The sequence below is a fragment of the Haliotis rubra genome, unplaced genomic scaffold, assembly GCF_003918875.1.
Source record: "Haliotis rubra isolate DU_JTF1 unplaced genomic scaffold, ASM391887v1 Scf62, whole genome shotgun sequence".
NCBI lineage: Eukaryota > Metazoa > Mollusca > Gastropoda > Lepetellida > Haliotidae > Haliotis > Haliotis rubra.
The window spans coordinates 2807592-2826557 of NW_025767324.1; the positions used below are offsets into that span (position 1 = coordinate 2807592).

General features: G+C 42.1%; 1 protein-coding gene across 14 annotated transcripts in view; it reads left to right on the forward strand.

The window, feature by feature from the left end:
- LOC124256193 (prenylcysteine oxidase-like) overlaps nt 1-18966 on the forward strand; it is a 98434-nt gene that overhangs the window by 54306 nt on the left and 25162 nt on the right. The window lies entirely within an intron of this gene.

An 18966-nucleotide genomic window follows, 5' to 3' on the forward strand; every position in this document is an offset into this window, starting at 1 on the left:
GGTTGTTTGTCTTTGTTGTTTAACACTTCCTTCAGTTATACACAAATTATAGTGAGTGAGTGAGTTTAGTTATACACAAACTCAGCAATATTCCAGCTATATGGTGGCTGTCTGTAAATAATCGAGTCTGCGCTGGACAATCCAGTGATCAACAGCATGAGCATCAATATACGAAATTGGGATATGATGATATATGTCAACCAAGTCTGTGAGCCTGACCACCCCATCCTGTTAGTCGCCTCTTACGACAAGCATGGGTTACAGAAGACCAATTCTTCATGGGTTTATTCAAATTATATGACGGCGATGATTGACGTTGATTGGACCTGGTGGTTGATATTATGAACAACTATCAGCGTGGTCAGGTTGCCATGCTATTCAATAAACCAAGTTACCCCTGTATATCAGGTGGCATGTTTTGGTGGACCAGTACAGGTTTTGGGAGATTGGTCTAACACAGAATTCCCATGACACTGTTCCAGAGGAGGCACCCAAACTCATAAACAATGAAACCTGGTTAATCCAGACGTTGTTCCAAACGAAACAGTTTACATTGATGGGGTTCATGTTAAACTGCGGCATTATATCTCGGTGGGCTAAACCAATGTAAGTCGGTACTGGTGGGCAACTACGGTAATCTCCTGTTTCACCGTATCATGTTATTATCTCACTGTCGATAGCAACCGTATGTTGTATATGTCAGTTTATACACTCTTCAGCATCGTTCATACATGACATACATGATAACCATATCTATATAGTATCTACATAGGTACTATCTATATGTTTAGGTCGCGTTATCACACTTACAATCACGAAAGGCATAATCCATGAGGTCGCAGTGACCAAAGTTCTGTAAAAGAAGAAATTATAAAATATAGAACAAACAATCTAAGTTTGCCTGTCTTTTATTATTGGGGTCTTGTCCCACAAAACGATCGGAAAGCAAAGGTCTGGAATATGTGACAAGTCTGGATTACTACAGATTCAGTTTCTGAATATCATCCATAGGCCCCCTTTTATTATATTCTATGAGTATAACATAGAAAAACATTTCCTTCTGTAAATTATGATCATTTCAGTGACTAGATGTTGGTCTATGCGAAGGTGATCTCACTCCCATACTTTAGCATACACTTACAAGGTGGTAGGGCTTGGACCGCTTTGTAGAACATATACCTGTGTAGTAGTATGGGATGTGGTAGTAGTGAGTGAGTTTAGTTTTACGCCGCACTCAGCAATATCCCAGCTATATGGCGGTGGTCTGTAAATAATCGAGTCTGGACACGACAATCCAGTCATCAACATCATGAGCATCGTTATACTACGCAATTTGGGATACGATGAAATGTGTCAACCAAGTCAGCGAGTCTGACCACTCGATCCCGTTAGTCGCCTCTTATGACAAGCATGGGTTACTGGAGACCACTTTTAACTCGTATCTTCATGGGTCACCCGTGTAGTAGTAGGGGATGTGGTAGTTGCAGCATTAGGAGGTACGGTAGTAGGAGCAGCAGTAGATAGAGATGTGGCGTTAGTGGCAGCATCTATTAAAGTGAAGGTAAGTTGAAATTATTCACCTTGGCGTCCACGAGGACTTTAGGAGGTTCCCCCCACATGTCGTAGAAGTGGTTGTAGCCGAAACCAGGGATGATGCATGAGACAATGATCGCCCTCTTCGTGGACAGCTGCGTCCCCGTGATGAGAGCTGGGAGGGAGTAGTTGGTCTTTGTCGTGAACTGATAACTGAATGGTTCCCAAAACACGACAGCCTGAAACAATGGTTCACACCGAACAATTACAACCAAACAAGCAACACTAGAACATATTTCAGTTATATTTGTTGTTTCACGCTGCACCCTGCAGTATTCTATCTATATGAGGTCGGTTTGTTAATAATCGAGTTTGGACCAGACAATCCCGTGATTGATATCACTAACATCTATCTACCGAATTGAAATACGAGGATATGCATTAGTTAAGTCAGTCATGGTGTTTTATATGTAGTCCGACTTTGTATTGGAATCCTAAAAGGGGCATTGATGCGTTGCCATACCGTCGTCCTCACAAAAACTAGCAAAAAGTGTCAAAACTAGGTTTTGTCAGTTCAGTTTCGCAAGATCTTCACGGGTCCATTAGGGCTTTTACCTCGGTGTTTTCATTTGTCGAGTCTGGAACAGGCAATCTAGTGATTGACATCATGCACATCGTTCTATACGCAACTAGAATAAAATAACATGCATCAACCAAATCAGCGAGCCTGACCACCCGATCCCGATGTAACCTGATGTCGTTGTTCCACGAAGGGAAGAAACTCAGCCACAAACTTGAAGTTCTAAAAGGGACATTATCGCGCTGTCGCCTAGTCGCAAAAACAAGCAAACAGTGTCAAAACTAAGCAAAGTGCGACAATGGCCCTTCTAGGATACCATAGTTTAGACATAAATGCCGTACCTGGAACAAGGTATGGTTTCTCTCCGTCATCTTCAACATAGCGTCGGCTCCGGCAGAGTGACTGAGAAGCGCGACGTGGTCCCAACTGCTATTCACGCCCGGTGTTACTGCTTGGATTAACCTCTGCAGGTTGGACTTCAGCTGAAAGTATATGCGCAGTATTGCTGACGGGCGTTTCATTTAGCATCATTGCATCGTTCACACTCTCACCGTGGCCTGTAATCAATCGAACGACTTACAATAAGAGTGGGTGAGTATGGTTTTATGCCTCTTTTAGCAATATTTCAGCAATATCACAACGAGGGACACCAGAAATGAGCTTCACACATTATACCCATGGGGGGATTCGAACCCGGGCCTTCGGCGTGACGAGCGAATGCTTTAACCACTAGGCTACCTCACCGCCTCATCGATAAGAAATGCGCGGTTAACCAAGTCACCAGCCACACAACAGATCCATTTTGGTTGCTCTTTACGACAATCTAATGTTGATAGCAGCCCTGTCGCGCATTCTAGTTGAAGTTGAGAGACGTGTTAACCTTGCGCATGGCAGCGTCCTTAAGTGAATGAATCTGGACCGGGTAATCCAGTGATTGATATCATTAACGACAAACATGGGTTGCTAAAGATCAGGGTGCCATTGTACAAAGCGATCTTTGCTCTAAGGTGATCGTAACTCCCATACCTTAAGATAAACTTACGACTGGCGAAGCGCTAAGGTTGCTTTGTACAACGGCCCCCAATTCTAACCCGGATAGGATTTTTACCATGCTGTTTTAATTTGTCGAGTCTGGAATAGGCAATGTAGTGACTGATATCATGATCATCGATCTACGTAATTGGAATATTATAACCTGCATCAACCAAGTCAGCGAGTCTGACAACCCGATCCCAATGTAACCTGACAGCATGAAGGATGCCCCTATAGGCTGTGTTGATTTGTTCACTGAGTGAGTGAATGAGTTGGGTTTTATGCCGCTTTTAGCAATATCACGGCGGGGGACATCAGGAATGGGCTTAACACAATGTACCCTTGTGGGGAATCGAACTTGGTTGTCAGAGTGAGGAGCGAACCCTTCAACCACTGAACTACCCCACCGCCCCATTTGTTAACTGTGATGTTACCGCTAGAATGTCATGTCTAGCGGACAGTGGGTTCGCCGAAGACACGGGTTCGATTCAATCTGTGAAACCAATCCTTGTTGCAATGGATACAATATGGAGCCACTGCTCCCCTGGCAGAAATGGCACGAGCAAACGACGACCAGACTGATACTTACCCAGTAAAACTGCTCCATGTACTTGTCAGCGATGGAGCCAAGTTTCTCTTTGTTCCTGTGGTAACCGGTCGGGTTATCAAGCGCAGGGAAAATGTAGTCACTAGCGACCACGACGAATCTACAAACATTGGGGAATAGAATATTGAAACAATTCCAAAATTACCACGTTCTGAGGATAACTCAGGGATGTCGTAGTTGACATATTGAATATTACCTACTCAAGTTGATACTCAACAACACCTACCCATACTGAGTTGAGTTGAGTGTTACGTCACATCGGCATTACTTCAGCCATATAGCGACGAGACCAAGTCTGTACACGTGGTCATTTTAAGTACAAAGCTTAAATGAGTTGGGTTTTTTTGAAAATAACATATTTGTTCATGGCATTATTATTGGCCAACAGACAAGGTCAGATTTATCGCTTGATAATGTGAATCCCCTTGAACCTGAAACGTCCACACAGTCAAGCAGTATATGCTTGATGGTGAACGCTTCTTCGCAAGTGACACACATAGGAGGTCCATCTCCATCAATAGTCATGAGTAAACCGACTATGGCCAATACAACATCGTCGTAGAATTACCTTATCACGTCTTGACCCATGTTGAGCAACATAACTAAGGTACATGTACTTGATATCACAACCTAAGTTAAGGTACAGTGTTACGATAGTTGTGTTCTCCTATGTTGAGCTTAAGAGTTGAGATAATTGATATCCCCTAACAGTCCTAGTTGAGACATTTGATATCACCTACCCATGTTGAGGTACAGTGTTCAGATACCTGACAGCACCTATCCCCTTTGATATGCAGTTTTGAGATACTTCATTTCACCTACCCATGCTCAGTTAGAGAGTTTAGGCGTTGGACTTCACCAACCCATGCTGAGCAATGATGTTGACGTACGTGGTATCACCAACCCTTGTTGAGCTACAGAGTTTCGAGTTGGACTTGACCTACCCATGTTGAACAATGGTGTACACGTACGTGGTATCACCAACCCTTGCTGAGCTACAGAGTTTCGAGGTGGACTTGACCTACCCATGCCGAGCTATGGTGTTAACGTAAGTGGTATCACCTGCCCATGCTGAGCTACAGAGTTTCGAGGTGGACTTGACCTACCCATGCTGAACAATGGTGTTCACGTAAGTGGTATCACCTGCCCTTGCTGAGCTACAGAGTTTCGAGGTGGACTTGACCTACCCATGCTGAACAATTGTGTTCACGTATGTGGTATCATCTACCTATGCTGAGCTACAGAGTTTCGAGGTGGACTTGACCTACCCATGCTGAGCTATGGTGTTGACGTACGTGGTATCACACACCCAGATACTCGGAGTAGAACGCGCTGAGAATGACACCGTCCAGTCCCGGGATAAAGAAGACAACGCCGTAGTCCCCGGTGACGTTAGGGTAGTAGGCGACGGCATGCAGGGGGCTATTGTCTTCGAGGACGGTGACGACGACTTTCCCCGTTGTCAACGTGCCGGATTTGTATGGATCACCGTGGTCGACATACAGGCCTGCAGTGCATTCAGTAATATTCTCGTGACCAGACTTAATAATGGTCGTTTGTTGATGAGTGAATTGTGCTTTACGCCGTATTTCAGCCATATTATGAAGATTTAGTTCAGTGTGAAATGAAACTGCTGATGATTTTAGAAAAAAAACAGGTTTACAGTTTGGTTCATAATCTGGCGAAAAGTGGATTCGAACACAAGATCACAGTATCCTGGCCCACATACGGCACATAACTCCAACTGGGTAACCCGTTTCATATCATTAGGGGCGGTGGGGTAGCCTAGTGGTTAAAGCGTTCGCTCGTCACGCCGAAGACTCGGGTTCGATTTCACACATGGGTACAATGTGTGAAGCCCATTTCTGGTGTCCCCCGCCATGATATTGCTGGAATATTTATAAAAGCGGCGTAAAATTAAACTCACTCACTCATGTCATCGAGTCCGCATGTTGACCAATATCAATTAATAAAGAATGTCACGTTCAGGTGTGTTAAATATTCCGTAAAAACGACACGTATCACTACACAATGAAACGAAGGAATCCGTCAACCAAAAAGTTACTTACATTCAAAATCTTAAGACAATGTTAATTAACTTCATTTTTAAATATGAAAAATGTAAAAGTATCTGGTCAATTTCGAAAGAAAAGCGTCTTTGACGTTTTCATCTCATAGTTTATTAATTTCACCCAATCCAATGCTTCGTAAATGTTTTAAATCAAACATTAAAATTTTTACTTCGACCACTGACCTTACTGAGTAATCGGATTAATAGCACATTTCGAATATCTCACCTGTAGCGATGGTGACGCACACGGGGATCAGTTGACTTCATGTTTGCTATCCAGAGCAAAGACTATTTATCGGTTTATCGACACGATGCATTGTATCACACAGATAACGCATTGCACGTTGCACAACATTGGTCAGGTGACTCAGGCAAGTGTCATGTGATCTCTACTCTGGTCTTATGGGCTCAAGAATTAATTAATGTCCATATTGATTACTATCCTCGACTATTCACTACATTATGTTTCCAGTGTGTTTTGATAAATAAGCTGAAATGCCAGACGGACAGGCGGACATCACAATGATGAAAATAGCTATCCAATCAAAAAGCTTTAGTGAGCGAGAGACATTCTGTGCTTTGTTAGCTATAGGAGGGATGAGAGTGGTGACGTAACTTCCGAACTTCCTGCATTTTCGAATAGATCCGGGATATTTATGAAAATTGTTCCATTTAAGTTTGACACACTAATGTTACCTGTTAGTGAGTTAGTGGGAGTGTGAAAAGAGGTTCAAAACACTTGAAAATTCTGTTGTTTGAACTGTAGAGCAATAACGGTTTTAGAAATTTTCAAGAACTAGGGGACACCAAGAATAGTCTTCGTATGATTTACCTATGTGAGGAGTGAACCCAGATCTTAAGTCGAATGAAAGAACCCTTTAAACAGGTGCTTATATTTTCAGGATAAACTGTTGTGCTTGCCTCATAGGACCTACATGCAGAAAGTAATAATAGTGCTATCACTCCTATGCTGTAAGACTACTTTGCGATAGCTGCAGTGCTTCTCTGCACCCAGACGACCTATGCAGTGCATGATAAATTTAGAAAATGTATATTAAAGCATCTGGGTAGTATTATTTTGGATTTGCAATGGCAATGTGTTGATTTATTAGTCTGTCATGTCAGAAAGAATACAATCCATGTTCAGTCTCAGCATACATGGTTCAAGTGACCATATGCCTGGCCATGTTGCTGTGATGCTGAAGTGATCACTCTGTAATTGTCTGCATAATTGTAATGATGCTTACTCTGATAGTAAGGAAAGGTAGTCATTAAAACAACTACACCATCACTCTGCTTCTTGTTTTCAGTGAGAGCGGCGGTGGGGTAGCCCAGTGGTTAAAGAGTTCGCTCATCACGCCAAAGACCCAGGTTTGATTCCCCACATGGGTACAATGTGTGAAGCCCATTTCTGGTGTCCTCCACTATGACATTGTAGGAATATGCTAAAAGCCGCATAAAACTAAACACTCATTCACTCTCACTCACTCACCCACTCACTCACTCACTCACACTCTTTTCAGTTAGTCAAATCAAGTCAAGTCAAGTCAAGTCAAGTATTTTTATTCCGTATGTAGGCCACAGGCCCATATACATCATACATACATTTGTTTACAAATATAGATACACTTTAAAGGGCATACATATCAATAATACACGTGTTATTTGTTCCAATAGATTTCTTGTCAGTATTAATATAATATTTAATATAAATATATATACACACCTTCATAAACATTTAAAATGGACAAATCTGTGGTTTAAAGAACATTTATTGGAGTTTGATTGCTCTGATTTTATAAGCATGAAAGATATAGTTACATAAATTTCTTAAAAGTGTTTCATTATTTGTGGATAACAGGGACTAAAATTTATAGTAGTTTGTTTGTTTCTGATATACATATGGCAAGTATTTTAATCTAAGGAGTTATATTCAGTACATATAAAAATAAAATGATACTCATCTTCTACACCCAGCTTACACAATGGACAATTACGAGTTGCAAACTCAACATTTAACCATCTTCCCTCATTATACTTTAACCTTAATAACCCACATCTAAATTTGATCAAAATATTTCGAAACTTTTTGTCCAAGATACATGATAAATATTTTTCTGGAGTTAACAGACTTTTAAACTCGGTAAATACGGTATCTTGAACTGTTATTCAATGTACAATTCCATGATTGAAAAACACATTGATTGCAACAGTCTTGAATGAAGCTGCATCACCAACTGTCTGAGACATCCAGACGTAACCAAATCCATGTGAGAAAAGTATTTCTCTAATATATGGAGCATATGTCTTATATCCACAGTAATGCATTTGCATTTTGTACACTTTCAAAGGAGTTCTATCTTGATGCATATGAATAACGTTTAACCAATATTTTAAAGTTTTACACAATGCGTTTATAAAAAGAGGATATCTTCCACACTTGCCATATACAATAGCAGTCGGAGTTTGAGTGCTTTCACAATTATTCCAACTGTATCAGTAACATATTCATGAACCATTTTTAATAAATGTTACCCTCTGTCAGGATACACAAATTGACCCCAAGTGGAAAACATACGCTAAAACACTTATGCATATCAATAGTTCATGTATATATTTACAAAAAGACTTTCTAAATGAATACAGTATACACATTCATATATACATCAATAGACAATGTCTTATTTTTTTTATCTTGTCAAGTTTTCCCACTTGAAATGCATGTTATGGAAAAGACAAGGGATAAAAAGCAGTCTGTCCTATGGTAGAGGCCAGTGTTTATAGGATGGCGCTGACATGTTATATTTAAACTCATCAAGAGGTAGTGGTATCTTTGTCTGGTCGATGACGTAGTTGATGGTTTGGGAGAAGCCCTGGAGATAAACGACGAGGAAGGCAGATGTTATTCCCTGGGTGTACTGGTGGTAAGCTGGGATCATGGAGGCGTTACCTCCCAGACACGTCTTGGTATCGATACAGACTGTGGAGAAATACCAACATTATAGGATAGGTTGTTTGTCTTTGCTGTTTAACACTTCCTTCAGTTATACTCAAATTAAAGTGAGGGAGTGAGTTTAGTTTTACACTCACTAAGCGATATTCCAGCTATATGGCGGCTGTCTGTAAATAATCGAGGCCGCGCTGGACAATCCAGTGATCAACAGCATGAGCATCAATATACAAAATTGGGATATGATGATATATGTCAACCAAGTCTGTGAGCCTGATCACCCCATCCTGTTAGTCGCCTCTTACGACAAGCATGGGTTACAGAAGACCAATTCTTCATGGGTTTATTCAAATTATATGACGGCGATGATTGACATTGATTGGACCTGGTGGTTGATATTATGAACAACTATCAGCGTGGTCAGGTTGCCATGCTATTCAATAAACCAAGTTACCCCCCTGTATATCAGGTGGCATGTTTTGGTGGACCAGTACAGGTTTTGGGAGATTGGTCTAACACAGAATTCCCATGACACTGTTCCAGAGGAGGCACCCAAACTCATAAACAATGAAACCTGGTTAATCCAGACGTTGTTCCAAACGAAACAGTTTACATTGATGGGGTAATCTAAGGTAATCTCCTGTTTCACCTTATCATGTTATTATCTCACTGTCGATAGCAACCGTATGTTGTATATGTCAGTTTATACACTCTTCAGCATCGTTCATACATGACATACATGATAACCATATCTATAGTATCTACATAGGTACTATCTATATGTTTAGGTCGCGTTATCACACTTACAATCACGAAAGGCATAATCCATGAGGTCGCAGTGACCAAAGTTCTGTAAAAGAAGAAATTATAAAATATAGAACAAACAATCTAAGTTTGCCTGTCTTTTATTATTGGGGTCTTGTCCCACAAAACGATCGGAAAGCAAAGGTCTGGAATATGTGACAAGTCTGGATTACTACAGATTCAGTTTCTGAATATCATCAATAGGCCCCTTTTTATTATATTCTATGAGTATAACATAGAAAAACATTTTCTTCTGTAAAATATGTTCATTTCAGTGACTAGATGTTGGGCTATGCGAAGATGAACTCACTCCCATACTTTAGCATACACTTACGCCGCACTCAGCAATATCCCAGCTATATGGCGGTGGTCTGTAAATAATCGAGTCTGGACACGACAATCCAGTCATCAACATCATGAGCATCGTTATACTACGCAATTTGGGATACGATGAAATGTGTCAACCAAGTCAGTGAGTCTGACCACTCGATCCCGTTAGTCGCCTCTTATGACAAGCATGGGTTACTGGAGACCACTTTTAACTCGTATCTTCATGGGTTACCCGTGTAGTAGTAGGGGGTGTGGTAGTTGCAGCATTAGGAGGTACGGTAGTAGGAGCAGCAGTAGATAGAGATGTGGCGTTAGTGGCAGCATCTATTAAAGTGAAGGTAAGTTGAGCTTATTCACCTTGGCGTCCACGAGGACTTTAGGAGGTTCCCCCCACATGTCGTAGAAGTGGTTGTAGCCGAAACCAGCGATGATGCATGGGACGATGATCGCTTTCTTCGTGGACAGCTGCGTCCCCGTGATGAGAGCTGGGAGGGAGTAGTTGGTCTTTGTCGTGAACTGATAACTGAAGGGTTCCCAAAACACGACAGCCTGAAACAATGGTTCACACCGAACAATTACAACCAAACAAGCAACACTAGAACATATTTAAGTGATATTTGTTGTTTCACGCTGCACCCTGCACTATTCTATCTATATGAGGTCGGTTTGTTAATAATCGAGTTTGGACCAGACAATTACGTGATTGATATCACTAGCATCTATCTACCGAACTGAAATAAGAGGATATGCATTAGTTAAGTCAGTCATGGTGTTTTATATGTAGTACGACTTTGTATTGGAATCCTAAAAGGGGCATTGATGCGTTGCCATACCGTCGTCCTCACAAAAACTAGCAAAACGTGTCAAAACTAGGTTTTGTCAGTTCAGTTTCGCAAGATCTTCACGGGTCCATTAGGGCTTTTACCTTGGTGTTTTAATTTGTCGAGTCTGGAACAGGCAATCTAGTGATTGACATCATGCACATCGATCTATACGCAACTGGAATAAAATAACATGCATCAACCAAATCAGCGAGCCTGACCACCCGATCCCGATGTAACCTGATGTCATTGTTCCACGAAGGGAAGAAACTCAGCCACAAACGCCAACAGCCGTTTGGTACATGAAGTTCTAAAAGGGACATTATCGCTCTGTCGCCTAGTCGCCAAAACAAGCAAACAGTGTCAAAACTAAGCAAAGTGCGACAATGGCCCTTCTAGGATACCATAGTTTAGACATAAATGCCGAACCTGGAACAAGGTATGGTTTCTCTCCGTCATCTTCAACAAAGCGTCGGCCCCGGCAGAGTGACTGAGAAGCGCGACGTGGTCCCAACTGCTATTCACGCCCGGTGTTACTGCTTGGATTAACCTCTGCAGGTTGGACTTCAGCTGAAAGTATATGCGCAGTATTGCTGACGGGCGTTTCATTTAGCATCATTGCATCGTTCACACTCTCACCGTGGCCTGTAATCAATCGAACGACTTACAATAAGAGTGGGTGAGTATGGTTTTATGCCGCTTTTAACAATATTTCAGCAATATCAGGACGAGGGACACCAGAAATGAGCTTCACACATTATACCCATGGGGGGATTCGAACCCGGGCCTTCGGCGTGACGAGCGAATGCTTTAACCACTAGGCTACCCCACCTCCTCATCCATAAGAAATGCGCGGTTAACACAACAGATCCATCTTGGTTGCTTTTTACGACAATCTAATGTTGATTGCAGCCCTGCCGCGCTTTCAAATTGAAGTTGAGAGACGTGTTAACCTTGCGCATGGCAGCGTCCTTAAGTGAATGAATCTGGACCGGGTAATCCAGTGATTGATATCATTAACGACAAACACGGGTTGCTAAAGATCAGGGTGTCGTTGTACAAAACGATCTTTGCGCTAAGGTGATCGTAACTCCCATACCTTAACATTGACTTACGACTGGCGAAGCGCTAAGGTTGCTTTGTACAACGGCCCCCAATTCTAACCCGGATAGGATTTTTACCATGCTGTTTTAATTTGTCGAGTCTGGAATAGGCAATGTAGTGATTGATATAATGATCATCGATCTACGTAACTGGAATATAATAACCTGCATCAACCAAGTCAGCGAGTCTGACTACCCGATCCCAATGTAACCTGACAGCATGAAGGATGCCCCTATAGGCTGTGTTGATTTGTTCACTGAGTGAGTGAATGAGTTGGGTTTTATGCCGCTTTTAGCAATATCACGGCGGGGGACATCAGGAATGGGCTTCACACAATGTACCCATGTGGGGAATCGAACTTGGTTGTCAGAGGAGGAGCGAACCCTTCAACCACTGAACTACCCCACCGCCCCATTTGTTAACTGTGATGTTACCGCTAGAATGCCATGTCTAGCGGACAATGAGTTCCCCGAAGACACGGGTTCGATTCAATCTGTGAAACCAATCCTTGTTGCAATGGATACAATATGGAGCCACTGCTCCCCTGGCAGAAATGGCACGAGCAGACGACGACCAGACTGATACTTACCCAGTAAAACTGCTCCATGTACTTGTCAGCGATGGAGCCAAGTTTCTCTTTGTTCATGTGGTTACCGGACGGGTTATCAAGCGCAGGAAAAATGTAGTCACTAGCGACCACGACGAATCTACAAACATTGGGGAATAGAATATTGAAACAATTCCAAAATTACGACGTTCTAAGGATAACTCAGGGATGTCGTAGTTGACATATTGAATATTACCCACTCAAGTTGATTCTCAACACCTACCCATACTGAGTTGAGTTGAGTGTGACGTCACATCGGCATAACTTCAGCCATATAGCGACGAGACCAAGTCTGTACACATGGTCATTTTAAGTACAAAGCTTAAAGGAGTTGGGTTTTTAAAAATAACATATTTATTCATGGCATTCATGACAAACAGACAACGTCATAGCACAAGGGTTTTATAAAAAAACATGCAATCCGTCATTCACATTACATAGTTACAATTTATGATACAGGTCAACTTCCCTTAGGTAGTTCACAATGAGATGCCCGCTCAAGCGGGAAAACAGATCTTTCAGATTTATCGCTTGGTAATGTGAATCCCTTGAACCTGAAACGTCCACACAGTCAAGCAGTATATGCTTGATGGTGAACGCTTCATCGCAAGTGACACACATAGGTGGTCCATCTCCATCAATAGTCATGAGTAAACCGACTATGGGCAACACAACATTACCTTATCATGTCGTGGCCCATGTTGAGCAACATAACTAAGGTTCTGGATATCACACCCTAAGTTAAGGTACAGTGTAACGATAGTTGAGTTCTCATATGTTGAGCTTTAGAGTTGAGATAATTGATATCCCCTAACAGTCCTAGTTGAGACATTTGATATCACCTACCCTTGTTGAGGTACAGTGTTCAGATACCTGACAGCACCTATCCACTTTGATATGCAGTTTTGAGATACTTCATATCACCTACCCATGCTCAGTTAGAGAGTTTAGGCGTTGGACTTCACCAACCCATGCTGAGCAATGATGTTGACGTATGTGGTATCACCAACCCTTGCTGACCTACAGAGTTTCGAGTTGGACTTGACCTACCCATGCTGAACAATGATGTTGACGTACGTGGTATCACCAACCCTTGCTGAGCAACAGAGTTTCGAGGTGGACTTGACCTACCCATGCTGAGCTATGGTGTTGACGTATGTGGTATCACCTGCCCATGCCGTGTTTAATACAGTTTCAAGACTGACTTGACCTACCCATGCTGAGCTATTGCAGTGAGACACTCGGAGTAGAACTCGCTGAGAATAACACCGTCCAGTCCCGGGATAAAGAAGACAACGCCGTAGTCCCCGGTGACGTTAGGGTAGTAGGCGACGGCATGCAGGGGGCTCTTGTCTTCGAGGACGGTAACGACGACTTTCCCCGTTGTCAACGTGCCGGATTTGTATGGATCACCGTGGTCGACATACAGGCCTGCAGTGCATTCAGTAATATACTCGTGACCAGACTTAATAATGGTCGTTTGTTGATGAGTGCTTTACGCCGTATTTCAGCCATATTATGAAGATTTAGTTCAGTGTGAAATGAAACTGCTGATGATTTTTGGAAAAAACAGGTTTACAGTTTGGTTCATAATCTGGCGAAAAGTGGATTCGAAAACAAGATCACAGGATCCTGGCCCTCATACGGCACATAACTCCAACTGGGTAACCCGTTTCATATCATTAGGGGCGGTGGGGTAGCCTACTGGTTAAAGCGTTCGCTCGTCACTCCGAAGACTCGGGTTCGATTTCACACATGGGTACAATGTGTGAAGCCCATTTCTGGTGTCCCGTGCCATGATATTGCTGGAATATTTCTAAAAGCGGCGTAAAATTAAACTCACTCACTCATGTCATCGAGTCCGCATGTTGACCAATATCAATTAATAAAGAATGTCACGTTCAGGTGTGTTAAATATTCCGTAAAAACGACACGTATCACTACACAATGAAACGAAGGAATCCGTCAACCAAAAAGGTACTTACATTGAAAATCTTAAGACCATGTTAATTAACTTCATTTTTTAAAAGACCGCCTCCGTGGTGTAGTGGTTAGAGCATCCGCCCGGAGAGTGGAAGGTCGCGGGTTCGATCTCCGACCGAGTCATACCAAAAGACGTTAAAATATGGTACTTGTTGGTCCCTGCCTGGCGCTCGGCATTAATGGGTACAACAAGTACTGGTCGGCTCGGAGTCAGTATACTGTGTCTGAGTGGGGTATTCAGCCTTCACTGCGGCATGGTATCTCAGTGAGCTATCACTATAAAACCAGCTTAAGTCTGGGCTAGTACAAGCAGCCGCACATACACATACACACGCATGAACGTCGTCATATGAGCGAAATATTCTCAAGCACGACGTTAAACCCAATTTCACCTCACCTCACCTCATTTCGTAAAATATGAAAAATGTAAAAGTATCTGGTCAATTTCGAAAGAAAAGCGTCTTTGACGTTTTCATCTCCTAGTTTATTAATTTCACCCAATCCAATGCTTCGTAAATGTTCTTGAATCAAACATTATAATTTTTACCGACCACTGACCTTACTGAGTAATCGGATTAATAGCACATTTCGAATATCTCACCTGTAGCGATGGTGACGCACACGAGGATCAGAGCGGTTGACTTCATGTTTGCTATCGAGAGCAAAGACTGTTTATCGGTTTATCGACACGATGCATTGTATCACACAGATACGGAGTCAGGTGACTCAGGCAAGTGTCACGTGATCTCTAGTCTGGTTTTATGGGCTAAAGAATTAATTAATGTCCATATTGAATACTATCCTCGACTTTTCACTACATTATGTTTCCAGTTTGTTTTGATAAATAAGCTGAAATACCAGACTGACAGGCGGACAGCACAATGATGAAAATAGCTATCCAATCAAAAAGCTTTAGTGAGCGAGAGACATTCTGTGCTTTGTTAGCTATAGGAGGGATGAGAGTGGTGACGTAACTTCATAGCCAACTTCCGAACTTCCTGCATTTTCGAATAGATCCGGGATATTTATGAAAATTGTTCCATTTAAGTTTGACACACTAATGTTACCTGTTAGTGAGTTAGTGGGAATATGAAAAGAGGTTCAAAACACTTGAAAATTCTGTTATTTGAACTGTAGAGCAATAATGGTTTTAGAAATTTTCAAGAACTAGGGGACACCAAGAATAGTCTTCGTATGATTTACCTATGTGAGGAGTGAACCCAGATCTTAAGTCGAATGAAAGAACCCTTTAAACAGGTGCCTGTATTTTCAGGATAAACTGTTGTGCTTGCCTCATAGGACCTACATGCAGAAAGTAATAATAGTGCTATCACTCCTATGCTGTAAGACTACTTTGCGATAGCTGCAGTGCTTCTCTGCACCCAGACGACCTATGTAGTGCATGATAAATTTTAGAAAATGTATATTCAAGCATCTGGGTAGTTGTATTCTGGATTTGCAATGGCAATGTGTTGATTTATTAGTCTGTCATGTCAGAAAGAATACAATCCATGTTCAGTCTCAGCATACATGGTTCAAGTGACCATATGCCTGGCCATGTTGCTGTGATGCTGAAGTGATCACTCTGTAATTGTCTGCATAATTGTAATGATGCTTACTCTGATAGTAAGGAAAGATAGTCAATAAAACAACTACACCATCACTCTGCTTCTTGTTTTCAGTGAGAGCGGCGGTGGGGTAGCCCAGTGGTTAAAGAGTTCGCTCTTCACGCCAAAGACCCAGGTTTGATTCCCCACATGGGTACAATGTGTGAAGCCCATTCCTGGTGTCCTCCATATGATATTGTAGGAATATTGCTAAAAGCCGCATAAAACTAAACACTCATTCACTCTCACTCACTCACTCACACACACTCTTTTCAGTGAGTGCTTTCACCATTATTCCACCTGTGTCAGTGACATAATCATGAACCATTTTTAATAAATGTTACCCTCTGTCAGGATACAAAAATTGACCCCAAGTGGAAAATATACGCTAAAACACTTATGTAGATCAATAGTGATCAATAGTATATATTTACAAAAAGACTTTCTAAATGAACACAGTATACACATTCATATATACATCAATAGACAATGTCTTATTTTCTTATCTTGTCAAGTTTTCTCACTTGAAATGCAGGACAAAGGGGATAAAAAGCAGTCTGCCCTATGGTAGAGGCCAGTGTTTAAAGGATGGCGCTGACATGTTATATTTAAACTCATCAAGAGGTAGTGGTATCTTTGTCTGGTCGATGACGTAGTTGATGGTTTGGGAGAAGCCCTGGATATAAACGATGAGGAAGGCAGATGTTATTCCCTGGGTGTACTGGTGGTAAGCTGGGATCATGGAGGCGTTACCTCCCAGACACGTCTTGGTATCGATACAGACTGTGGAGAAATACCAACATTATAGGATAGGTTGTTTGTCTTTGTTGTTGAACACTTCCTTCAGTTATACTCAAATTATAGTGAGGGAGTGAGTTTAGTTTTACACAAACTCAGCAATATTCCAGCTATATGGTGGCTGTCTGTAAATAATCGAGTCTGCGCTGGACAATCCAGTGATCAACAGCATGAGCATCAATATACAAAATTGGGATATGATGATATATGTCAACCAAGTCTATGAGCCTGACCACCCCATCCTGTTAGTCGCCTCTTACGACAAGCATGGGTTACAGAAGACCAATTCTTCATGGGTTTATTCAAATTATATGACGGCGCTGATTGACATTGATTGGACCTGGTGGTTGATATTATGAACAACTATCAGCGTGGCAAGGTTGCCATACTATTCAGTAAACCAAGTTACCCCTGTATATCAGGTGGCATGTTTTGGTGGACCAGTACAGGTTTTGGGAGATTGGTCTAACACAGAATTCCCATGACACTGTTCCAGAGGAGGCACCCAAACTCATAAACAATGAAACCTGGTTAATCCAGACGTTGTTCCAAACGAAACAGTTTACATTGATGGGGTTCATGTTAAACTGCAGCATTATATTTCGGTGGGCTAAACCAATGTAAGATTCAGTTTCTGAAAATCATCGATAGGCCCCCTTTTATTATATTCTATCAGTATAACATAGAAAAACATTTTCTTCTGTAAAATATGTTCATTTCAGTGACTAGATGTTGGTCTATGCGAAGGTGATCTAATTCCCATACTTTAGCATACACTTACAAGGTCGTAGGGCTTGGACCGCTTTGTAGAACATATACCTGTGTAGTAGTAGGGTGTGTGGTAGTAGTGAGTGAGTTTAGTTTTACGCCGCACTCAGCAATATCCCAGCTATATGGCGGTGGTCTGTAAATAATCGAGCTTGGACACGACAATCCAGTCATCAACATCATGAGCATCGTTATACTACGCAATTTGGGATACGATGAAATGTGTCAACCAAGTCAGCGAGTCTGACCACTCGATCCCGTTAGTCGCCTCTTATGACAAGCATGGGTTACTGGAGACCACTTTTAACTCGTATCTTCATGGGTCACCCGTGTAGTAGTAAGGGCTGTGGTAGTAGCAGCATTAGGAGGTACGGTAGTAGGAGCAGCAGTAGATAGAGATGTGGCGTTAGTGGCAGCATCTATTAAAGTGAAGGTAAGTTGAGCTTATTCACCTTGGCGTCCACGAGCACTTTAGGAGGTTCCCCCCACATGTCGTAGAAGCGGATGTAGCCGAAACCAGGGATGATGCATGGGACGATGATCGTCCTCTTCGTGGACAGCTGCGTCCCCGTGATGAGAGCTGGGAGGGAGTAGTTGGTCTTTGTCGTGAACTGATAACTGAAGGGTTCCCAAAACACGACAGCCTGAAACAATGGTTCACACCGAACAATTACAACCAAACAAGCAACACTAGAACATATTTAAGTGATATTTGTTGTTTCACGCTGCACCCTGCACTATTCTATCTATATGAGGTCGGTTTGTTAATAATCGAGTTTGGACCAGACAATCCCGTGATTGATATCACTAGCATCTATCTACCGAATTGAAATACGAGGATTTGCATTAGTTAAGTCAGTCATGGTGTTTTATATGTAGTCCGACTTTGTATTGGAATCCTAAAAGGGCATTGATGCGTTGCCATACCGTCGTCCTCACAAAAACTAGCAAAACGTGTCAAAACTAGGTTTTGTCAGTTCAGTTTCGCAAGATCTTCACGGGTCCATTAGGGCTTTTACCTTGGTGTTTTAATTTGTCGAGTCTGGAAAAGGCCATCTAATGATTGACATCATGCACATCGATCTATACGCAACTGGAATAAAATAACATGCATCAACCAAATCAGCGAGCCTGACCACCCGATCCCGATGTAACCTGATGTTGTTGTTCCACGAAGGGAAGAAACTCAGCCACAAACGCCAACAGCCGTTTGGTACATGAAGTTCTAAAAGGGACATTATCGCGCTGTCACCTAGTTGCAAAAACAAGCAAACAGTGTCAAAACTAAGCAAAGTGCGACAATGGCCCTTCTAGGATACCATAGTTTAGACATAAATGCCGTACCTGGAACAAGGTATGGTTTCTCTCCGT